We start from the raw sequence: 26,395 nt of genomic DNA on the forward strand, positions 1-26,395 counted from the left end.
GGCGGTGGTCAGAGATCAGAAGTGGAGTGTTACAGATGCGGAGAAAAGGGACACATTTCACCAAATTGTCCAAATCCTCGAAGGTCATTGGATTACAACCCCTTATGTAGTCGATGCAAAGGAGAAGGCCACACTGCAAAAGACTGTCCAAGCCCAGCCCCGGTGAAAAACAGTGCTCCTGATAGTCCAGCTAAGGCCCAAGAGCCTACCTCCAATTTAGTGGAATTGGAAGTTGCTGCCATCACGCGTGCAAAGCAGAAGGAACCACCTGTCCAGAAAGAAAATAACCCCCCTGCCAGAACAGTGAAGTTCAATCTTCCACCAGAAGAACAGAACAGAACAGAGCCTAACAGTGCCGTACAGAGCCCTACAGTGCCACAAAGAGTTACAGAGACAGTTACAGAGACAGGACCAGAGGTCCAGGATACAGAAGAGGAGGAAGTGCCACAAGTGGCAGAAGAAGTTTCTGTAATTTCTCTGATGGAAGAAAGAGGGAAAATGAAAATGGGTGTTGCCCCATTCCCTAATCGGTTAGAGAAGCCAGTGGATCCTATTAAGGAATACGATCTGGTCAGAGATCTAGATACCTTTAGACCAAACCTCACATTCCGACAATTATTGTTGTTGTCCCCCAGTTGCCGGAAAAGGTTCAAAAGTATACTGACAAGACGACGTGGTTTAAGGATTGCTTCCTCAATAGCAAGAAAGTCCAACAAGGCTCCAAAGCCTGTAAAAGAAGTGGATGTGGCTAATGCTTTCCTAGATCCGGGTACTCTAGAGACTGGCGTGTGGATAGAAGGCTTCTTCATTGCAAATGCACGGATTGATGGAGGCTCATCAGTGAACATTATGACGGATGTGACAATGAAGGATTTAGGCCTACAAGGTGTGCAACCAACCCAATGGCTCATTAGACTGGCGGATCAGAGCAGAATCAAGCCTTTGGGCATTCTTCCATATGTGAAGACTACAGTGGCTGGAAAAGATTATTGGCTAACCTATCTGGTGGTGAAGCCAAACTCTTATGGTACATCCTATCCCCTGTTACTGGGCAGACCATGGCTTTTTGAAGCCCGAGCAAGGACGGATTGGTTTAAAGGAACTTTGACCTTGGGTAGAGGACCCAACAAAGTGGTGCTGAAACTGTATGGTTCTCAAAAAGGACATGGATCCACCTCCTTGGAATTATCTTCTGATTCCCCTAACGAGGCTACAGATGGAACGTCAGCAGACGAAGATGCTGTCAAACAGATCCTTCCCAAGAAAACAGTGGCACATTCCTTAACAGTGGACACTGTAAGCCGACTTCCAAAAGATGCAAAGCCATTATCAATGGATGAATACTTCCTGCCTGAACCAGGAATGACTTCTGAAATCACTTCTGACAGTGAGATAGAAGCATGGATGTACTGCTCTCCCTGTTACATGGCCATAGCGGAAACAGAGACAGAGACAGGAGAGGAACCAGAGAATCTATTCTTCTGTTACAGAGCTCCTACAGAAACAGAAGCAGAGACAGAGACAGAAACAGAAGCAGAAGCAGAAGCAGAAGCAGAAGCAGAGACAGAGACAGAAACAGAAGCAGAAGCAGAAGCAGAAGCAGAGACAGAGATAGAAACAGAAGCAGAAGCAGAAACAGAGACAGAAGAGGTTGGGTTTGATATGGACGAAGAAGGTTATGAAAGTGATCCGGAAGAATCTATCCCACCTGAAGAGGATACATTTGAGGAAGAAGTTCAAGAAGCATCAGAAGCCGATGAGCTCATGCTACGGGACAGAATGGTGATGGTACCATTTGGTCTAGTAAATGGATCTTCTCATATGCAAAACCTTTATAAGGGATGGATTAAGAAGAACAAGCCGTCTTTCAAGAGTGGCTCCTGCCGTCCTACCCCATCCTTGCCAAAGAAAGATGATGATGATGCACCGTGCCAACAAGCACCAGTCCCACCAATCCAACAGGCATCAGAGGGTCCCTGTTATGTGACGTTCCTAGATGTATCATCAGAAGATGAGTCTTCAAGCCAAGAGGTAATTACTCTTGAAACCAAACCTGAAACAGCTTTAATCCCATTCCAACATCTCAAGGAGCAACCTAAGTCTCCACCAAAAGAAGAAATTGGTTCTAGTGGGACATCAGAAGAGGACACCACTCCCTTGAAGGAGTCGGATCTCTACCCAGAAGCAGTCCGTGGGACCTTCATCCGTGAAGTAGAAGGTGAAAGGCAGTTAACCTTTGTGGATGCTGAAGGCACTGAACGCCACTTGAAGGTGGGTAGCAGCCTCCCAGAAGAGGAGTTGTCAACCTTGTACAACTTGTTGAAAGAAATTTTGGACGTGTTTGCGTGGTCCTACAAAGACCTAAAGGGGATTGATCCCACAATATGTCAACATCATATTGACTTGGAGCCTGATGCCAAGCCAGTACAGCAACGACAGAGGCGAATGAACCCGAATTATTCCACATTGGTGAAAGCAGAGCTGCTGAAGCTTCTGGAAGCCGAGTTCATCTATCCAGTGGCAAATAGTGAGTGGGTTTCACCCATCGTGGTTGTACCCTAGAAGAATGGCAAATTGCGAATATGTGTGGATTTTCGAAAGCTTAATTCCAAGACGAAGAAGGATCATTTTCCTATCCCTTTCATAGATCAACTGTTGGACACAGTGGTAGGACATGAACTTTATTCTCTTTTGGATGGATTCGGCGGATACAACCAAGTCCAAATCGCAGAAGAAGACCAATCCAAAACAACCTTCACCACAGAATGGGGGACCTACGCTTACCGAGTGATGCCATTTGGGCTCTGCAATGCCCCTGCTACTTTCCAACGAGTCATGATGGCCGCATTTCAAAATCATCTGCACGACTTTATTGAGGTATATTTGGATGACTTTTGTGTCTATAGTTTGATCAGTGAACACTGGGAACACTTGGAACAATGCTTTGACCGATGCTGGGAGTATGGGATTTCCCTCAACCCCGACAAATGCATCTTTGGGGTCTCTTCTGGAGTTCTGTTGGGCCACATTGTCTCTGCACAAGGGATATCAATAGACCCTGCAAAGATTGAAAAGATCGCAGCTCTGACAGCACCCACCAACCTCAAACAGTTGAGGGGATTCCTAGGCCATGTGGGTTACTACAGGAGGTTCATAGCCCATTTTGCAACAAAGGCAACCTCCTTGCACAAGCTTCTGAGGAAAGATGCAGAGTTTACTTGGACAGAAGAATGTGACAAAGCCTTCCACACTCTGAAGTAGTGTCTGATAGAGGCACCCATTCTGCAACCTCCTGATTGGACGAAAGAGTTCCATGTACATACTGATGCATCAATTGAAGGTTTAGGTGCTGTCCTCTGCCAGAAGGGCTCCTCGAAGCTAGATCAACCGATCTATTATGCAAGCCGAAAAGTCACTGATAGGGAACAGAACTATACAGTAACAGAGTTGGAGTGCTTGGCAATGGTGTTTGCCCTGGAGAAGTTTCGCCATTACCTCCTATCTACCCACTTTAAATTTTATGTGGATCATGAGGCCCTATCCTTCCTGATGAACAAAGCGGATGTGAAAGGACGATTGATGAGATGGCTCCTTTTATTCCAAGAGTTCGACTTTGTGATTACTAAGCCTGGTCGTTCCCATGTTCTGGCTGATCATCTGTCGCGTATCCCACAAACTGCAGACGAGGAGCAGGATGATCCAGACCTCCCTGATGCTTCCCTATTCTTGGTAGAAACTGTAACTCCCTGGTATGCAGACATTGCTAATCTGTTGGCAACCCAACAGTACCCTCCTGGTATTTCTAGTCGGGAAAGGAAGAAGCTCATGCTAGAATCATCCCCCTACACCCTGCTAGGCGGTGCACTATACAAGAAAGGCAAAGATGAAGTGCTCAAAAGATGTGTTGCAAGAGATGAGATTGGGATTGTTCTGAAGGCTTGCCATGACGAGCCATGTGGAGGTCACTTTGCAGGAGAAGCTACAGCCAGGAAGGCTCTGCTAGCAGGTTATTGGTGGCCTACCATCCACAAAGATTCCTATGATTACTGTAAAAGATGTGATGCTTGTCAAAGAATGGGGAAACCCATGAAGACAAGTGCCATGCCATTGCAACCTATCCTTCCGTTGAAGCCGTTTGAGAAGTGGGGCATTGACTTCGTAGGTCCGATCAACCCTCCCACCAGAAGGAAACAGAACAAATACATCCTCATATGTACGGATTATGTTACAAAGTGGTGTGAAGCTAAAGCCCTAAAGCGGGACGATGGTAACAGCGTGGCCCTGTTCATGTACGAGAATATCATCACCCGTTTTGGTAGTCCCTTAGAGCTGGTAAGTGATAGAGGCACTCATTTCCTCAACAAAGTCATGGAAGAGTTGACAGAGTTGTATAAGATCCGCCATCGTAAGTCCACTCCCTATTACCCCAGAGCCAACGGCCAAGTCGAAGTCACCAATCGCATCCTCTGCTCGATCCTGACAAGAACAATTGCTGCACATCGTCGTGATTGGGACGATCGACTTACAGAGGCCCTCTGGGCATACAGAACCTCCCATAAAGCAGCAACAGGACAGACACCCTTCCAGCTGGTGTATGGTATAGAAGCTGTTTTTCCTGTTGAACTGGAATTGCCCTCTTTGCGAGTGGCTATCAAAGAGCGTTTGGGGGACGATGATTCACTGCAACGCCGTCTCCTGCACCTCGAATGTTTAGACGAAATTCGTAGGATGGCTCTACAGTGCATGGAAGCCACGCAAGCTCGACACAAGGCTTACCATGACAGCTTCATCAAGCACAAGGCGTTCAAAGAAGGTGATTTGGTCCTAGCCTATGATTCACGCTTTGGCAAGTTTCCTGGCAAGCTCCAACAGCGGTGGATGGGCCCCTATAAAGTACTTGCCGTCAACCCTAATGGTTCTGTCCAAGTGCAGACCGTTGATGCCTCTGATGATCCCTTTCTGATCAATGGATATCACCTGAAGAAGTACTTCCCTCCTTGGGGATCTTGACAATTACGGACACTTGATCCTTTCCCTCGTTGGCGCGGCACTGTACTTGTTATGATGCTACTTCTAATAGTCGTTCTTCAGTCACTTCTGATGAAGTGGACGCAACCCTCTGTCCCCTCAAACCCCCCTTCCAGCCTTGATCTCTTATCCTCTATTTTCCACCAGCGACAGTGGCGAGGTGGGTTCTGACACATGGTCTTTCCACCATTCCCTTGTTCAATTTGAAGAAAAGAGAAAAAGAGAGAGAGAAAAAAAAAACATATCGGTTATGGGAGAAAAGGACTTAGGTCCCTGTCATGCCGACCTATTCTTCGAGAAAAGGTGGAAACACCCTCGGGAATAGGGGAAAACAAGAAAAAGAAAAAGAAGAAAAAAAAAACAAACAAACAAATTTGTTATGAGAGAAAAGGAAACAATTCCCTGTCATAGCAGGCCTCGTTCCAAGAAAAGGTGGTAAACACCCTTGGGCGAGAAGCTGGCTGTGGAAAAGGTGGTAACACCCAGCAGTCCAGAAAGTGGATTCATTGATTGATATCCCTAGGATCCAATTCCGACGCTACCTCCCTTGGTACGCTATGTCCTGGGTCTCTTTGCAAAGTGACTATCTGTCCTCTAGCAGACGACGTGTTCTTGTCCAATACAATATTCGATTTGATGGCTACCTCCCTGGGTACGCCTCTTCAACAACTGATGACGCGATCTTCATCGACAAACAATAGAGTGATGTGAGCTTTCATCCTAACCGGATGGGGAAGTGAGTATGGTTGCCCTCTGTATCTATCAACAACGAGTGAGACAGAGGGTGGGGCGAGAGACCAGTTTTTTCCCTTCAAATCAAATGAGAGGTGAGAAGTGTGAATGAAGTGTTGCACGCACGGGATGGGCCTCTCAATGCACAAAGCATGATTTGTTTCTGTGCACTGCACCATAAGGCTCCCTGGCCTTCCTTCTCGTACCGTATGCCGGCACAGGGCGGGATGCACTGTTGCACCATCAAATGCGCACAAGGCATACAACCTTTGCACAAGCGACCGTGAGGATGACATCAACGGGTTTCAGGAAAAGGCTGCCCTCCTGTATCTATCCACAGAGAGTGAGACAGAGGGTGGGTTGAGTGTGACTGGAGTTTCTTCAATCAATTACCGAGAGGTGAGATTGAGGGACGTTACGACACTTGGAGTCAGGTATGTTCCACTTTCCCTATGCACCCACGGGATGGGTCTTTGCCGTCCTCACAAGACACATCACCCTGTTCTGTACACTGCACTGTAAGGCTCCCTTGCCGTCCTCCTTGCACTTATGCCAGACGGGTTGGACGCACTAATGCACCATCAACTGTGCACCCTGGCATACTCCCTTTGCACTATTTCCCCCTTGTTGATTCCTCAACCGGGTATGAGTTATGGGTTTTAATCATTCTTCCGCGAGTGATATTAGTCATGGGGCGAGTGACTGTTCTTTCATTCCAATTGAGTGACTGTGAGTTGAGTGTAGTATTCCTCATCATCGACAGATTTCCTGCGATTCCTCCCATCAGCTACCTCCATGGGTACTGCTGCGTGGTCCCTGCCATGACGGACGTGTGCGTTGTAAAGATGCCTTGGTACCTCCAGTGCCGACAACCACACTGGACGTGCCATCGACACTCAACCTTGATTCTTGACGAAACGGGCCAAGTTTTTCTAACCCTACACTTTGGTTTTTTCGTGCCGGTCGTGTTTTAAGTGTGGTGAAGTTAGTGGATGGTCTGTGGCATGGTCCTAGGTCCTTGTTGCTCGGTTAACCCTATCCGTTAAGGTCTTAAGTGTGGGGACGCGTCCCTGTGCGTGTACCGTGCATACCTTTCTGCATCTACCTTACCCTGCTCGTGCATGTATGCCATGCCTTGCTTTTACCCTAATGGGATCCCTTCCCAACCACCCGGTTATGTTCCACCCACCCTTGGGGCTGTTCCCGTGCAGTTTTCCTTTATTCCCTGATTTTGAGGTTTTTCCATGTGAATGTACCCTACGTTCACTGAAGTCCAAATACAACCTTATAGCCCTGTTCCCCCCATTGAACTGACCATTTTTCCTTTTTACCTACCCCTGTTCCGGTGCACGGTTTTTGAGTTATTAATTTTTGAAGCATTTTGCGTAATTTAGCCGGTTTTCCATGTGAACGTGATTTTCTTGCTTCGAAACCATGATCTGACATCATAGCCCTGACAACCACTTTTCCCCTGACATTTTCCCTTTTTATTCCGCATCATTCCGATACACGGTTTGTCCGTTATTAATTTTCCGGGTTTTCACGACTTTTTCGTGTGTATTTTTGCTATTTTTCCATGTGAACCTGCCCTATTTGTATCGGAATTCCAATTTGATTTGACAACCATGTCTCTTGTGCCTTCCCCTACCTTTTTCCTTTTTCCTCCACCCTTTTTCGACTTCCGGATTTTTACTTATTAATTTTTAAATGAGTTTTCGGGCGTATTTTTGGTGTTTTTTGCATGTGAACTCCTCCTACTTCCACCGGAACTACGGTTTAACATGATCACCCTGTGCCACTCCTTCCTGCGGACATTTTTCCTTCTTACTGCCTGTCTTTTCGGTGAACGGTTCATCCGATATTAATTTCCGATTCCATTTTCGGTTTGTTTTTTGGGTTTTTCCCATGTGAACGCGTCTTATCTCAGTCGGAATTCTGTTTTGATGTGATAGGATTGTTGGGGACATCTTTTTGCACAGTTTTCCTTTTTTTTCTGCACCTCGTTCCGATGCACGGATCTTTCGATATTAATTTTTAAATGCGTTTTTTGGTTCGTTTTTTGTGTTTTTTGCACGTGACCGCCCTTTACCTCTCCCGGAACTTTCGTCATATATTTTCCTTGTTTTTCCCCTGTCGTCCTGCCCACTTTTTGTTTTTACGATATTTCGGTTTGACGTCCGGATTGGGAGATATTAATTTTTCTTTAATTTTACGTGTTTTCGTGCGACTCGTCCCGCGCGTGAATGCGCCCGTTTTTTATTTTACGCGTCTTCACGCACCTCCGTCGTTTCCACGTGCCCCGTTGCGACGTTTCGGCGCCCGTCACGGCAAATTTTTTTTACCCCGTTCCGCGCACGCGCGCGGAACGGGGGTATGCCTCCTTCTTGGGCCCCTACCCCGCCCATAATCCTACCCCTACCCTACCCATACCCCTACCCTACCCTACCCCTACCCCGCCCATAATCCTACCCCTACCCTACCCATACCCCTACCCATACCCTACCCCTACCCCACCCATAACCCTACCCCTACCCTGCCCGTTACCCCTACCCTTCTCGCCTTTCCCTATCCCCTCTCCCCTCTCACGACCCCTCCCCACCCTAACCGCCTCTTTCCCTTCCTCTTCCCTCTCCCTGCGTCGTCCTCCCTCTCCTCCATCTTCTCCTTCCCCTCTCCTACCCTCCTTCTCTCCTCCCTCACGCCTTTTCCGCGCCTTGCGTGACGAGCCCCCCTTTCGATGTGGCCCTCCCGACATCGCCTGTGGCCGCCCTCGCCAGTGTCTCCCACCGTGCGGCCTTGCGCCCTCACCCTCTGGTCGCCCTCGTCGCGTCCTCCTTGACGACCAGGCCCTCCTGTCGCGCCCCCTCCTGGACACCTTCGCCTGGGCCGCCTCCTGCCTGTCGCGTGCCCCTGTCGCCCCCGCCTGTCGCGTGCCCCGGCGCCTGTTCCCCCCTGCTGCCTCCTGTCGCCCCTGCCTGCCGTGTGCCCCTGCTGCCTCCTGTCCCGCCGCCAACCGTCGCCCTGCACGCCACCCTGTACTCGCCCTGCACGCGATCCGCCAACCGTCGCCCTGCACGCGATCCGCGATCCGCCGCCCCACACATGCCCTTGTTGCCCCCAGTTCACACACACAGCAACCCTCCCACCCCCATTACCCCACCCAAGCCCCCCATCACACACCCTCCAACCTCCCTGCAAACCCCCCTTCACACACCACTAACCCCCACCCTTCTACCCCTCATTCCTCCCACGCCCATCCCTCAAACCATTCGCCCCCTACTCCCCTTAAACAGCTTTCCCCAAAATCCTCGTTGGCTTCACCTCCCATCCCCCGATTGTCGGTCGTGTGCGCGGCGAGGTATGTGCGTTGTTCGCGCGGGAGTATCTTTTAGCCGCTGTTCACGCGCGGGACGCGCGTTTGACTTTGACGATTGAGGTGGTGCGTGCTGGTTCATGCACGCGCAGCTGTCACGTGTGTCTGGGTATTCCTTTTTGACATCCCGAATATCAATTTTTTAACTCCACACCTCCATTAAACACACTGACACTTCAAGAATAATAATAAACAAATTTGACACAAAATTTGGAATTTTATCAAAAATTACTGACACCTTTTCCCACCATTATATATATATATCTTTATAGCCTAAAATATCCTATTAAATAATTCAAAAAAATAAAAATAAAAAAAATAATAACTCCATATTGTCCTATTTATTCAAACTTCCCTTTAAAAAAAAAAACACGCGTTTAAAATAAAAAACAAACAAAACCATCATTTTAACTTCGTAAAAAAAAAAACCCACAACCAACATAAAACTCTAGCAAATTCTCCAAAAATTCCCCTCACCCCCCTTGACCTTTTTCTATTCATTTTTCACTTTACAATATTTTTCTACATGGAACCCATATTTACAAACAATTGATTAATTATCAAACATACACACAAAACAAACACACAAAAACATTGACAAATGCAAAAACATATCATTAACAGACACTTCCAATTTTGAAAAAATTACACACGATTCTTGGCAATTTTCCTCTTATTTCTGCACCCCATGGCCCTATTTTTCTAAATTTGATAATTTCAAAAACAACTATTTTTGCCCATTTTAAAATTCTAAAATCTTTCAAAATACCCAAAAATATGATAAAAATTCATTAAAACTACTAACAAATTCCCCATTAATTTCTGAAAAATTCTTAACCCTTTCCTTCCCATTTTTATTTATTTTTGGCATATTTTTCTTAGCTATCATCATATTTTCTTTCACATCTAAATTCTTTCACACTAAATCACACACATCCATAACATTTAAAACAAAAAACAACCTTTTTCATCAACACCCCATCTAACCGTCTCGCGAAAAAATCCAGATATTTTTGGATTGAGGAGTGCGCATTTCTGCATTACATACACACCCCTTCCAGGTATTTATTTTCTGTGCTTTATTTATTTTCATTTCCCCTTAATCACAAATTAATTGTTAAAATGAACCCTTTAATTCACCCACAGTTTCCACACGCATTCGCGCTCAACACACATACTTTTTTAATTAAAAAGAACCAGCCGTTCACTTAGCACGCGCTACGTGCGCTAAAGAGGCACTTTAATTTTTTAATTAAAAAGAACCAGCCGTCACATGAGCACGCGCTGGCAAAAAAGCGCTCCACATCACCTTAAATTGTAATTAATGAATTGCATTTAGAGACCCAGTCGGGAATCGAAGTCCGGGAATCGAATTAATGCACCGCTTAACCTAATAATTGGTAATTAAATAACTAATAAGGAACCGCCGTTTTCTTGTTAAGGTTTATCACCTAATAAAAATTCACCCATTTTTAATAATTGATTAAAATCAACCCTTCATTAAATTAATCCCCCCTCACTGCACTTAATTCCCCTTTTTAATGAAGTGTTTCGTGGGCTGGGTATGCGTTGTTCTTAGAGTTATTTTCCATGGTTCAGTCTTGGTTTATCACCGATATAGTTTTGATTTGTGTCGGATATGGTATGGTTTTGGTTTCATGTCTTAGTTACAGTTCAGGGTATGGTATGCAGTTTTTTCTTTTATTGCCTGATACGGGGTTCTGGGTGTTTGTCTGATGCATCGCATGAAGCTTTCGGTTGCATTTGTCTCAAGGTCATGTCAAAATTTTTCTAGGATGTGGTTTGCTTGGGGTTAGTTGGTCGTGTCACGTTTTATTGGTAATTCTCTTATCCTTGGTTTTTTGTATGTTGCTTTGCAGGCATTCTCTTTGATTGTCTGTGTTTGTGGTGTGTGTGTAACCATCTGAATGGCGCCTTCTCATGCTCCTCCCCCTATCCAGTACGTCCCATTAGTTAGTAGGGATTACTCTTCCCTACTTACTTTTGAGCCTCTCACGAAGGCGGGACTTGCTGCTTTTGTGGCCACTCCTTTTCCATTGCTTCCAGAGGATCCGTCCTTATGTGATGAGTTCCTGGCCTCTTACAGCAAGAAGACAGGCGTAGTTCAAGGAATGTCTATGACTTTGACATCTCGAGGCTTAGGGAAGGCTCTGTCTCTTCCCTTTAAAGGAGAACCTTTTGTGACCACTCGTCAGCTCTTCTCTAATGAAGAGATTCTCAAGCTGTTGCAGAAGCAGACAAGGGAAGTCCTTGATGTTAAGAAGGTGATAAACTCTTCAGGAGTTTCTTTTTCTATGATCACTGATCCCGTATGGAAGACGATGTGTCAGTTCCTTCAGGACAGGTTTATGCCTGCCAAAATGCCATCCCACTATTTGTCCAAAGAGCTTTTCACAGCTTCCAGGATGGTGTTGAAAGGAGTTGCTATTGATTGGAGCACTTACCTCCTTACTAAAATGGATCAGTATTTTGTTAAAGTCACCAGGGGTAATGTTACCAATGTTACCTACGGATCATATTTGTCTGCCTTCTTGACCTATTCAGGTTTACAGAAGACTGTACCTCCACCTCCTCCATCAGATCCAGTACCTCCTCCACCTTCAGAAGAGTTAGAACCCATTGACATTGAGGATGACGATTCTCCGCCTCCCCTGGTCATACAGCGCAAACGCTTGAAACGGGTAGCGGATAAAGCCCCTGCTGTACTTCCCTCAGTGCCTATCCCTGCTACTTCTGGCAGTGAACTCCCTGGGTATCTCACTTGCAATAACCTGTTCCGAGCACATCGAGAAGGATCCTTGGAGATCTCAGTTCCTTCCCTGAACAGTCTCGTCTCAGGAGATGCCATTCCTTTCCTCTGCAAGGATATTCAAAGTTCCATTGAGTTGTCAGTGACAGCCTGTGTTCAACAGCTGTACGCGTCTTTTTATGAGGAGCTCATGCAGTCTAAGGACCAGTTGCATAAGGCAACATCTGAGTTAGCTTGTGCTAAGGATACCCTAGCAGATTTATTTAAGCAAATGGAACAACAAACCCAACTGGTTGCCACCCAAAGCGATGAGATTTCTTCTTTGAAGACCCATTATTCGAGGCTCAGTCACAGGTTACTAGCCTTTCAGCAGAGAAGGAGAGGATGTCCAGCGAAGCGAAGGAATTCCAAGCTATTTTAGATGACAAGCTTTCAGCTTTACAGATGGCTAATGACACAGTGGCTAACCAAGTCTCCCAAATCCAGCAGTTGCAAGATCAGCTTGCAAAGTCCCGCTCTGTTCCTCCAAGCCCTCCTGTTCCATTAATTCCTTCTCTTTCACAGCAGGACTTGGCTGCCCTACAGAGACAGGCTACTTTGTGCCCTCTATTCCAAGATAAAGTGGAAAGATTGCAGTCCAGAATGGACTTATTATGGTCTACCTTTGAGCAGTTTCAGGACTATGTCTTACCAGACCATTCTTTCTTTGTCCACTACCACTTACAGAAGTTGGTCTTCTATCTGAAGCTTTCCACGATGGATTTACCTTTTCCAGAGGATGGCTGGAGTGGGGCTTGGTCTGCTGAGTTGTTGACAGAGGTAGTCAGAATGGTCTTTGAAGATTCTGTCACGCCAGATACCATGTTGATGTCATACATGTATCTCCGAGGAGATTTGTTAATTCCAGATGAGGTAGATATGGCATGGTATGTGGGGGATGTGGTCTTACAGGCTGTTTTGTATGTCAATCATTTGGAGTTGCGCATAGCTGACATGTTCCAAAGTTATTCCTCCAAAGTAGCTGATTGTCAGGATAGTTCGTGGCATCCCATGATTGATTCGGTGGTCCTAAATCAAAGACAAAACACAGCTCCTACCTTTGTCCAGAGTACTAACCAACTGAGGATGGATCTCTTAACCTATCTTTCCAAACGTAATCCATTTGATGCTACCTTCTTTGATGCCTATCATAGACGATCTCTCTTAGGACCTTCTGTTCCTACCCTCCTCTATTACCAACAAATGGCTCACCGCTATGCTATATATCTTTCCATTTGTCAATCTAATTCCACAATAATTTTACCCCTTCTTTTCCAACCTTCAAATTTCCCTCAAATTCCTATTTTCACATATTGTTCCTTTATTGAGGATAGGGTATTTTCCCCTTCTCCACCCTGTCCTTCACCCCTCATTAATGTTCCCTCTACATTTCCTATTTATCAGTTAACACCGTTCCTTAATGATTCCTTACAAATTTCTGCCACTCCTTCTTTAACCTTTTCTTCCTTTTATGATTTTTCCTATCCTTCCCTACATCCACTTTCCCTTATTCCACTACCCTCTCCTAACACTTCCATATCTCAACCACCTCAGTTGGTTAGTGACTGTGACGGGTTTGATAATCAGATTTCCAGAAGAAGGGGATGGAGTTCGGATGATTGCCTTACAGGACCACAGATTAATTGGCCAGTAATTCCAGGAGAATGGACAGCTTCCAGTCAAGCTTATCAAAACTATGTTCATTTTGCCCAACAGTATTCACAGTCTACAGATCCCTCAGTGAGATTAACTGCTCACTTTGCTTGGTACCTGGCGTATATGCATAGGCACTCTCATACTAATTCAAAGCCTATTCCAAAGTTGTGCATGAATGTCAATGTTAGCATTGATTCCCAGCAGCTGGAGATATTGTATTTTCATGCCCTTTGTTTGCCTAGCAGATACCTGAACCTGTTGGAAAGGATGTGCTGTCTCCAATTTTTTCAAAATCCTCCTAAAAACTTTGTAGATGAATCCTTATCTATGGATCGATTCCGACAACATCAATCTTTTAAGAGGGATCATCTTCATTGATACCTTTCCAATGTATGGTGGAAGCTTTTAATGAACAACTCTCTTTTTGAAGGAATCATTCAGATGGTTGTGTTGTGTATTAGTGTTTGTGTTGTGAGTTTCTTTATGTCAAACGAACGTGGTAGTTTCCTATTGGATTTCGTGTACGAGCTATGTTTTGGAGATTTGTAGAGATGGGGTCGTGGTTGGAGAGTTGAAGCTAATGCTGATGACGAAGAAGCAAACTTTTATATCCTTTACAAATTTGTGGTGATTTTTAGTTTAATAAGAGGTGTTAATGTATAAAGAGTTTTCATTTCTTTATATTTTTTATATCAGAAACAGGTTATAAGTTGGGGTCGTGGTGGATGGATTCTTTTTGAAAAGATATTGAAGATCAAAGTTGAGCTTTTCCTTGAACTTGTATTCCCTTTTTCCTGGGTCGCGAGGACGCTTCCATATTAAGTGTGGGGATATGTTGAGTGTTGAAATGACTTGTTTTTTGGCTGATTTTTGTTGTTTTTGAGAGCTGAATGGTTGATTTTATGAGATGATTGATTGATTTGGAAGTGTTTTGAGAGTGTTTTGGATGATATTGATTGTTTTTTGAAAGTTCATGATGTTTGTTGATGGTTCTGTGATGTTCTGATAGGTTCTGAATGGTTCTGTATACCTTCTGTTTTGTTCTGTTTTGTTCTGATTGTCTTCTGTAAGGAGGGATGGAGTATTGATTGATGAAGATTGAGATCTTGTGAAAGTTTATTGAATGGTTTGTGAGAGTTTGAAATGGTTTAAGAGTGAGTTATGAGGTTTTGATAACCTTCTGTAACCTTCTGTAGGTCTTCTGTAGACTGTTCTGCTTCTGTTCTGTTCTGTACTGTAGCTGTTCTGGTACTGTTCTGTAGACTGTTCTGTATGCTTCTGTAAGTGTTATGTGGAATGTATATGTGACTTTGGGAAAGTTTTCTAGCCTTGGAAAGAGGTGAATACAAGTGCAAAAGAGCTGAAGGAAGTGGAAGAAGTAGCTGTTGAAGACTCAAGTGAAGACTAGAGTGAAGTGATAGTAGTGAGCTATGAAAGGACACTGTAGTGGCTCTGGTGACCCTTCATATCAGACATACCTCTTGGGAGGGGTATCCACGACCTAAGAGTGATTATTGAGAGTGATTTTGAGAGATTGTAGTGAGGATATGATGTATTATTGATGGAGAGAGAGAGAGAGAGTCAGAGATAGCCAATTCTACTGAAATAGAGTGATTGTATATGAGAGATTGAGAGAAAAGACTATGAAGATATTGAAGATGAATACTATGTGATGTATTTCCATTCTAAGATGGTGTATTCTTTTGCTTTTCTTTGTTCTATAGATGGATTTTATGAAGATATTGAAGAATATGGCTGATTCTATTAAAACCGTGGGAGATCTACATGATGTTGCATGAAGATTTGTTGTGCCTGGTGTTCTTTTCTTCATTGTGATAATATGAAACATGATAAACAAGCTTGTTGATGTTACAAGATAGATTTTCTTGCAAGAGAATTCCCTTTTCCTTGGTGTTCCTCTCGGGGCTCCACTTTTGCAGGTCGACTTTCTCTTTCTTCCTTCTCTCTTCTTCCACCTTCTCTTGGGGGGTTTTCTTCTTGGACTTTTTGGTCCTTCCATGGCTAGTAGACTGTGTTTCATGTTCTCCTTCTTTGTCACTCACAATTCTCTCATTGGATTGTCCTTGCTCATGGTGGGGGGGTGACATGTCTAGTGTCTCGCTAGCTTCTTCTTCACCTCCTTGTGCTTCCCCCAATGCCTCCTTGATGATGGAAGTCAATACCCCACCAAATCCTATGGTCTAAGGCTTAGATGACAACTTCTTTCTTGCCTTGGAGGCTAGGAATTCTCCACTTATGGGTCTTCCACCTATAGCCAGTGCCTTTGTTGAGGTTTCAATTGTCTTCCACACAGAGCCGTTCAAGTTCACTTTATCTAAAGATTTGTCTGCAATGCTTTCCAGCATTGGCACATTGATCTTGCTCATTAGCGCATTGCACCTTTGGCTAGAAAACAAGGCATGCACCATCTTGGCCTATAGCTAGACTTCTGGGTAATGGATGTCAGCTAAGCTGATTCCATCATTAGTGTGTGGACCAAAACTTTGTCCATCCCTAGCATGTTGTACACATCCCTTTTCGGTCGTCTTTCAACTTTGTTGGCTAGGCCCAACAAAATCACGCGTACGAGGAGACGGGCAAAGATCATAAGCCTGCGAACCAAGGCAAGTAATTTGAATCCGTGAAGGCAAACTAGAAGCCGAAATCACGATGGCCCCTACAAAGTCACAAGGCGCACCTGGAGGAGGATCATCTCCTAATATTCATGTGGATATTTCACCGAGCCCACAAGTCCAGGTTTTCTTGCTATTTTTGATTTACGTGGAAGTATTGAGTTATGCATGGTTATTTCATGGAATTAGGATGCACTTATGCTTGTCAAATCCACTTAGCTAAATGCGATTGAAATAAATTGGCTAGTTGCTTAAAGTAATTCATGATACGAAGTTGGTCATTTGTATTTTCAATGGAATGAACGAAAAAGAACATAAGGTGTCTATGCATTTTAGTACCTTATTAGCAAGTTGCCTTTTGTGCATTGCAAAGTGACGAGTCTAGAACAACCAATGACTATCATTACTAAGTCAAAATTATTGTAGTACACATTTGATTATGCATGGAAAGATTAAATTTCATGTCTCATTTTTTTAAAGACAAATCTTCTTCGTAATGACTCATTAAGAAAGTCGTTATCAACCATAGGAAAAGATTCTAAGGGCTGTATGAAAATATGTTAACTTTAGCTTCAATTGGCATGAATCTCATTTAACTACGTAGTAGTTAGGAAAAGGTTGCATGTTGCACATTCAACATACACAAGAATTTCATTCATCAAGGGTACACTTAGGGAAAGGCTGCATGGTTCATTTAAGCATAAAATCTTAAAAGCTTAGTGGCATGAATTGTGAATGCATGTCCTAGTAGGATCAATGGAAGTTATGCCGAAATTTAACATGCGCTTTGGTCTTAACAAGAAAAGTTAGGGTTTTTTAGTATAATCATAGGTAGAGGCAATGAGTCGTGTGCTTATGAGAATTGTATCGTAATGCAACTAGTTTTTCCCCTTTTTGATCAAGACAACATCTTTAGGAATGGTCCGTCCTTGTCGTAAGACAAGTAAACTGGATTACCCAAAACACCTAAACTGCAAAGGATTCACATAGGATGGTTAAATCGATACAATATACTCCAAGTGCTAACTAGGGTTTAGCACGTTGAGGATTTGACTTAGTTTCGCACTTGTTGCCAAGTCGAAACCCTCATACCCAAAGGTCCTACCCACATTCACGGAATGTAGGGACAATTGGACGCGCTTGCAAGAAACGATCTTTCTACCTTAAGGAACACTCGATCAAATGTTGAAACTCGGATTGAGTTGGAAAACCTAGGATTGTCCCACTCCGTTCCCCTAAAACAACATAAACCGGGATTTTTGTAACCTAGACTCTAGGTCAGCGCCCTTGCTATTCATTTCCTTTGAGAAGATCTCCTAGCTGTCCATTACGATTGAGAAAAGTTCCCGACCAACTAGGACCATCCATCCGTAGGATGGACCCATGGCCACATCCACCACACTTTTCTCAAGGTTGCTTTAGTTGTCTAATTACCTACCACATCTAGTTGGACATGCATCAAGCAGCTTCCTTAATTAGCCCATTAGACACCAGTTCCTTCACGTAATCTTAGCACTTGACATAGAAAAATAGTGTCAAACAAGTTCTTTTTCAATAGGTTATCATATTTATCTTTGGAATACATTCATAAAGTCCAGCCAGCATGCTTATCCATAGTCACACGAAGGCTATCCAGCAATCCATAGGGATTACTAATCCAAGATTCCGCTCGTAGACTAGTATGCGAGCCTCGAGATCCAATCCCGAGTCACGTTGGCCTCTTGTGCAGGGCCCGGAAGGCAAGGGATTTACGGCCAAAGTCCCCCCCCTAGCACCCAAGCGTCCTCCTACTCCAAGTAGCGCTCAACGGAGAGACCTCACGTGCGGCAGGTTCGGTCCACCTTCCCAGCGTGGCTAACAACCCCCTTGGTTAGTGTCAGGCAGACAGTCGGGGGTAAGGTTGCCTCTCCCTTCATGCCTTCAACCTGAAGCATTAGATATATTTTCATCCTTTAGCTCCTAGAGCAAACAAAGCAAACAATGCTCTCTAAATTGTTACAAGCATAATCATTTCTAGTGGTCGTTATTTGGCCAACTGCTAAGGAGTGAATCCTTCTCTCCGAATGCATCCAGCATTCAATCCAGGATCAAATTGCGACTTGGCAAGATCCCCAAGGTTTTGTCTGTTCTCCCTTTTGTCTTTGGGTTAGGGTTGTACCCTAATAACCCAACTCAACCAATACCTTAGGTTTTATTAACAATAAATCATGGCGACTATGTCGCTCCAATTTATTGATTGGTCATTTGCTTCCAAGCAAATACCTAATTCTCTTATCTTGGCAACTTTTCCCAAGAAAGGTGATATAACAGAATGACTACTCATTCTCTTGCAAGATAAACTTGCACAATGATCTACCAATCTCATTCCAAGGAATTGGCAACTCTCTTGTGATAGAACCACAAGATCATGCGACGTTGCAACTTGTTGTACAGGTGTTGCATCTCTTCCATGGGATCTTTTCACCCATTGAACGGCATTTTCTGGTCACAGAATCATGATTAGACAAGAAGTAGGGTTTAGGGTGTCTTCTTATCCAACCCATTCCCAATTGCACTAGGCCATCCTAGGGTTTCCAACTCAATCCGAGTTTCAACATTTGATTGAGTGTTCCTTAGGGTAGAAACCTTAGATCGTTTCTTGCAAACGCATCCAATTCCATGAAATAACCATGCATTTAGCTAGGTGGATTTGACGAGCATAAGTGCATCCTAATTCCATAAAATAACCATGCATAACTGCAATACTTCTACGTAAATCAAAAATAGAAAGAAAACCTGGACTTGTGGGCTCGGTGAAATATCCGCATGAACATTAGGAGATGATCCTCCTGCAGGTGCACCTAGTGACTTTTTAGGGGGCATCGTGATTTTAGCTTCTGGTTTGCCTTCGCGGATTTGAATTACTTGCCTTGGTTCGCAGCCTTATGATCTTGCCCATCTCCCTCGCACGCAGAGATTCCCTTTGAAATATGGATCTTTGACAGAAGTACCGACTTGCGGAATTTGGCTTGTGGAAGGCTTTAGGATTCGGAGCTTGGGCCTTCTTTCTTTCAGAAAAAGAGGGGATTCGTGAGAGGGTTCTTGTGAAGGCCTTGCGGAAACGGAGGCTTGAGAGTTATTCTTCTCCTTCAAATTCCAGGCTAGGAATGGTTTATGGGGGCCTTGCGGGAATGGGGACTTTAAATCCCGAGCCTAGGGGGCTTGTGGGTGATTGGTGGGAAGGGCTTTATAGGCTTCCACTTATTTTCTTCAAAATCCTGAGGGGGGGTAATAGAGATGGGCTTATGGGGGAAATCTAGTGGGAATGGGGCTTTAAATCTCGGGCTAATGATGATTGGTGGAAAGGGGGCTTAGGGAAGCCCCCTTAGAAGCTTCTAAGAAGCTTCTTACTGCTATCGAAAACCACGTGGAAGAGATAGGGATAATACGTGGAGGAAGAAGATGCTCTTGGGAAGGGTGATGGATTGACATGGAGCCTTAGCGCCCCACTGCAACGACGGCGACAATAGCAATGAGAGTGGCAGCAGCGTGCTTGCCCGGCGACTGGTGGCAAATTTGGTATGGTAGCAGCGGCGGAGATGGCAGCTGAAGTAGGCGGTGACCTCCACGTCTGGCAACATCAGCAACCTCCTTCCACTCTCTCTCCACGATAGCCTCAGCTCCACCTCCTCTCACATGACGGCCTCCTGCAGTCTGACGTAGCCTCTCCCTCCTTTCACACCTTCCTTTACCCCCCTAAGGGGGGTTTTTATAGTCCAGGGGGGAGAGGGGACCTCCCCCCACGTGGCCCGCTGCATGGCTCCCTTCCCCCACCTCCTCATGCAGCCCTTACTAGCCCATCCCCTTCCCTCAGCCATGCATCGGTTGGGGAAGATAAGTAAAAAAAATTGCAATAATGTCAACAACTTTGTCCCTACCCAAAGCAATGGCCGAAATCTCTGTTGTTTCCACTGCAACGAGCCCGGTCATTTCAAAAGGCAATGTCCCAAGCTTGGAGGAGGACATCGTCAAGCACCTTTCCAAGGAACTGGCCATGGCTAGGGAGCCGCCACCCGAGGTAGAGGGAGGACCGCATGTGTTGCCAACAGGGAAATGGGCGAAGAAGAAGACCTGACCATGGAAGCAGAGTTTGAGAGGACAACAGTCCATGCTGCCCTTCACAAGAAAGGCCCGAATCGCCAGTTTTTTGTGATTCAGACACCATCGGACTATCAAGATAAAGCTTTCAAAACCTTGATTGATTGTGGCAGTACATATTCCTTTATCTCACCAGCTTGTGCAAGAAGATTAGGAATAGCCACAGTAGAAGCACCTACCCTACTTGTGGAATTAGCAAATGGTTGTGAGGTCACTTCTACCAGGCAAACTGCTAAGGTGGAATTCTTTCTAGGAGAAAAATCGACTTCAGTCGAATTCAGGGTCATGAACCTAGGTATCTATGAGTGTCTACTCGGAATGGATTGGCTTAAACCTAATGATGCCCACATTCATTATGGAAAGGGCCAAGTTTCCTTTCGAAACTATGAAGGGAATTGGTCACAACTCAAGGAGAGGTTGGAAAGCTGAAAATTCAATTGGCCAAAGCATCTCAGATTATAAAGGGAGTTAGAAAGGGACTACCTATCTACTTGATTAAGCTCAATAAGCTAGATCAGAAGCAGGAGTCTAGTGAAGAACCTTCATGGCTAAAGGAGTATGCGGACGTATTTCCTGAAGAGCTGACAGAACTCCCGCCTCAAAGAGAAGTGGATCATGAGATCAAGCTAGTGCCAGGAGCTGCGCCAATTGCAAAGAGACCCTATAGGATGTCCATCCCAGAAGCAATTGAGCTGAAGGAGCAACTCAAGCAACTGCTAGATCTGGGCTACATTCGTCCTAGCAGTTCACCATGGGGAGCTACATCCGTCCTAGCAGTTCACCACTGAGAGGCCATACTTTACTTCCTCTTCCTTTGAGAATGGAAACTTAATGGTTTTCTCCTATCTTGCCATTGTAGGTGCTTGTCATGAAGCCACAGCTCACCATTAGTGTTCTTCAAATAATTTCATGTGGAAAGACACAGAAAAAGATTGTGTGCTTATGGAAAATTGAAATGCTTAAGTACAAAAAGAGAATTTTCCTTCAAACAATCCATGCATTCTTTTTTTTAAAATGACATTTTTTCTCAATCATAAGTTGTTTTTTATCCATTTTTTCTACTTTTGGATTTTGATTGAGGTTTACAATTTGTTTTTATGTTTCACACCTTACCCCCTCCCCTTTTGGAAATGAGAAGAATCCTTCCTAGGATTAGAGGTTGAAGGGTTAAGGCCATGTGGCACATGCTCTCAATGTTTCACTTGCACATGAGCCAAGCATAGAAGTTCGGGTTGTACTCCATGGTAGCATAATGGTCCATGTCATTGGGTCAAATACCTACATGGGTGATGTAAGTGAGGACATCCATTAGGAAGTCACCGGAGTCTATGTGGTTGGCAATGTGTAACTCTTCCTTAGTCAAAATGCAATCTAAATAGGGGCGGGTCATGATGTGCTCTTTTAGGGGTTGGTTGGGAATAGTGGACAACACCCTATACGAGGTCGAAGTTACATAAGTTGGATCATACTCCAAGGTTTTGATTGCATGTTTTTGCTCAGTGTTGGTCATGATGTGGTGGCCCTCTAGCTCCCATTGAAGTTAGAGAGCATACCATTTTTGCAAGAAAGAGAAGTCATTGTCAGCAAGTTGTTTTAACTCTTCAATTTTCAGGTCCGTGAAGGACTATGCTCGTGTCATATGATATGATGAGTTGTCATTTGTGCACTTGCATGCAGAAAATCTTGGTGGCAAACAGCTCTTCAGTTGCCTAGGGAGCCTTAATGAATACGAATTTTGATTCTTCCCAAGAGCAAGGCAACGTACATACCTTCGTTTGCTAAAGGCTCTTTTAAAAGGTGCAAGACTAATCGGTCATAGTTTTTAGCAAGCGTAGCAAAGGTGGTGTCCAAACATGGAAGGCAAGTAATCAAGTCATCTCCTGTATTTTTAGTTAAGTCCGAGGCCAAGGTAAGAATTGATCATCGCTCATAAGAGGGTTTTAGGCCTGCAAGAGGTTGAAGTTTGACTAGGCTAGATAGGTTTGTAGTAGCAGCTGAGGTTGGCGATTTTGGCTGCTCCTAAGGGATCAGTTCAGTCACTTATGCATTAGGCATGGCTTGTGATGTAGATGTTGTGTTGCTTGCTCAATGCTTTGAGGCCTTAGGGACACTTGCAGTGCTAGGTTGAGGCGGTTTGGAGGCATTAAGATGTAGTTTCAATCGATAGACTTGTTGAGGCTCTGTAGGCATAGTGGGTTTAGGCTCTATGGGCTCCGCAGCTTGAGCCGTTTGGGATTTTGGTTTTTGATTTGTCATGCGGGCTTATGTGGACAAGCTCAAGGGTTGCGCTTGGGTAGTGCACTTGGCAAACTTGGCTTTAGGCACCCATATCCAGTTATTGCCCTCGTAATAGCCTTGCACTTGCAATAATGTTTTGGGGATCCATCGTTGCTTGACTGTTTGTCGATGCCTATAGAGTCTTTTGCTTCCTAGGTTTTGAGTCTAAATTCCTAGCCCTGTGAGGTTGTATTTGGTTGCTTTTAAGTGGTGGTCCTTGATGTTTAGGTGCCCATTTGGACTTGGATTCATGGGCTTTGGCTTTCATCTTAGTGGTTTGCTAGCATTCGGGCTTGGCGGGTTGTGATAAGTCACAATCCCCCTCCATAGACTTGGTTGTGGATTTCTCTATCGGTGGCTTTGTGGGCTTTGATGGAGCCACACTGCCCTTGCTGAAAGCTATCACTATGCAGAAATTGTTGATGGCAATGTGAATGCGTTATGACTCGTAAAGTCGACATTGCAATGGGCCTGATTTTTTAAGGCATGTCCTAATAGCAACTCCTTATTGACAACCTTCACATCCGGCAACACATAAAAGATCATGGGTATGTGCTTAGACTTGATAGAGACTGCGACTTTGCACTTTCCCAAAAGTGTGTATGAGTGACCTCCAAAAGGGCTGAGTTTAGCACTCTGGGATGTAGTTGTGGTCGGTCAATTTGAGTCCAATGATCGTGAGTTAAGATTTTAAAATCAGCTCCATCATCTATCAAGGCATGGAAAGGATGTGTTTGCTAGTAGTGACTGCTATGTGAAGGTAAGCAGGTTCCACTGCTTCTTCATCCTCATCTTCAATTTGTGTTATTGTGGCAACTTAGACTTTCACATGGGACTCTAGCATGGGCGGAAAGTGTAGGCCACCATAGTTTGAGATTGTAGCACCTTGTAGGCTATTGTGTCTCTACTAAAGTGTCCTCCACCAATTCCGTTGTGTGTTTCTGCAAGCACATCATGCATTTCATGCTCGCACACACACCTACATAGCAAACCGTCTTGCCCTAGCCTATAGAGCTGACCTACTATCAATTGATAGGGTTGTGTCTTGAGGATGAGCCATCTAATTTGGGCCTTCTTGATGGGTCTCTCACGTAGTCCGTGTTCAGGCACTTGGACTATGTCATCTGCCTAGTATGCATCAAGTCAGCTCTAAATAAATCCTTTTCATTAGATAGGTTAAAGAGATACGCATCTGGCAAATCGTGGTGATATCCTATCCAATGGCTTCTCCTTTGGGTATGCGGGACATGTGCTCAGCCATGTAATGATATTTCTCCTTGCACACAACCACAAAGAAGTTGAATTCTAACAGCAAAAGTAACCATTGAGCAATGCATCATGTAGCACAATGTTTATTAACAAGATAGAGCAAGGCTTGATGGTCAACAAAGAAAGTAAAAGGCATAGCCAAAAGATAATGCCGAAATTTCTTTACATCAAATACCATGGCTAAACCTTCTCTCTCAGTCGTGGAATAGTTCATTTCAGTATCCATGAGTTGTCTACTAGCAAAATTCAATGGATAGTCTAAATTGTGTTCACTAGGATGGCACAACATTGCTCCCATGGAAAACTTTGAGGTGTCAATGTGGACGTGGAAGGTTATGGTCCAATTTGGTGCTTGTAGTATTGGTGCAGTTGTCATAGTCTTTTTCAACTCTTCATATGCATGTTGGCATTCCTCGGTCTATTCAAATATTATCAACGGTTTGTAGAGTGATATAGCAATTAACGCATAGTTCAATACAAACTGCCAATATTATCCTATATGTCCTAGGAAGCACTAAGCTCCCTTGTAATTGATTGGTGGTGGAAGGTAAAAAATAACTCTAACTTTTGAGAAGTTAGTGGCAATGCCATTCTTGGACACCACATGCCCTAAGATACATCCATGCTTCACTTAAGGGGGTTCGATGAGAGATGATACAATCTGCAATGTTCAAAGACTACACGGAGTTTGTCTAAGTGTTCTTTCCAAATCAAGTGAACACATTGATCATCAACAAACACTTCTAACCCCCGCCAAAGCATGTCCTTGAAGATGGCATACATGAGCCGTTGAAATGTGGTTGGTGCATTTGTCAGCCCAAAGGGCATGACTATGTAGGCAAAGACGTCCCACTCACTAGCGAATGCAGTCTTATGCCTATCATCTACTGATGCATTGCACCTGATTGTAACTTAAGAAGCCGTCCAGGAAACTGTAGGCTTCTTTGCCAGCTACTCTTTCGAGCATATTCTCATTATACGAGAGTGGATAATTGTCTCTCTTTGTAGTAGCATTGACTTTCTTATAATTGATGCACACTTTGATCTTTCCATTCTTCTTTAATACAATCATGATGGGCGAAACCCAGACCATGTGCTGTATTTCATAAATGGATCCCTCTTTTAATAATTTATCGATTTTCTCTTTGACAGCATGAGTATGGTTGGGATTCATCGGATATGGTCACTGCTTGACCGGCATTGCATTAGGTGTCATGGGGATGCCATGAGTCACTACCCTCGGATCCACTCCTTTCAGCTCATCGAGTGACCAAGCGAAGATGTCTATGGATTCTCATAGGAGAGTAATGAGACTTGCTCCTTCTTGCTCGCTCAAGTCATCAACTATAAATACAGGTCGAGGAGTCTTCCCTTCCTTAGCCAAATTAACCTCTTTCACTTTGGTAGGTCTTTCTATCGGCTCGCTTACTTTCCCTTGTTGTTTGGCTCCTAGAAAGATCACTACCTTATCACCTTTTCTTGAACTTTGGGAATCATTTCAGTAGGTCTTGCGGTTTTTTTGTTCCCTAGCTTTTGATTCCCTAGATTGTCTCCTCCTTTCCTCCTTCAACCATCTGCACTTAGGTGGATCAATAGGTCTTCCTTGGTGCATTTTTCATTAGGAGGTTGAGGTATCTTAGGGTTGTTGTCTAAGCTTACTTTCGACTCAGAAAGGAACTCTTTGTCTTCACTAGAAGAGGGAGTTTCTCCTAGTGGGCGTAGCTCTAATAGTGATTCTGTTTTTAATAGATGCATAGTACTTGGTTGAACTGAAGAGCACCCTGCCACGGCACCATGAGAACTACGAACCGGCCAAGAGAGGCTGCAAATACATTTGCTGGCCACAAAACCTGCAAGAAAACTCTCCTTCTTCTCACCAAAAACCATGCTCTCCAAACACACAAGAGGAAGGCACACAAGAAATTAAGAGAAAGTCTTCCATCCTCACCCTCTTCCTCTTCCTCACTCTCCATTAGAAATGAGCATGAAGCACAAGAGAGGAAAGCAGGAACAAGAAAGATGAGAGTTGTGCCAAAATGAGAGAGGGAGAAATGAACCGTGAGAGGAGAAGATAAAGGAAGAGAGAGGGTGTAACCACCTCAACCTCCCACCTCCCCAAATCCCACGGCTGCAACCACCTCCTTTTCCTTTCTTGAATTATAAAATTCAAATTTGCATACATTGGCTAAGGTCTAAGGACCTTTCATTTTTTTAGCATGAGACAAAAGGGTTTGACATTTCCTTTTCCTTTCAACATTTTTTTTATGCGAGCCTTTTTTACTACACATTTTACATTGCTTCATATTTGATTTTTTCACAAAAGAGTACAAAAGCAAAGTGTTAATTTGCAAAGGATGTTTCTATGTTTAGCACATTTTTGTGCCTATATTTGCACTGATTTCCCGGTTATCATGAACTAACCCTACTTGCTCAAAGTCTATCACCCCTACATGGTCTAGCCAAGTGCAATTGCACTCAGTT

The sequence above is a fragment of the Lygodium microphyllum genome, chromosome 2 (genome assembly GCF_053477565.2).
Source record: "Lygodium microphyllum isolate KBCC chromosome 2, Lygodium_microphyllum_v1.1.10, whole genome shotgun sequence".
In the NCBI taxonomy this organism is placed as follows: domain Eukaryota; kingdom Viridiplantae; phylum Streptophyta; class Polypodiopsida; order Schizaeales; family Lygodiaceae; genus Lygodium; species Lygodium microphyllum.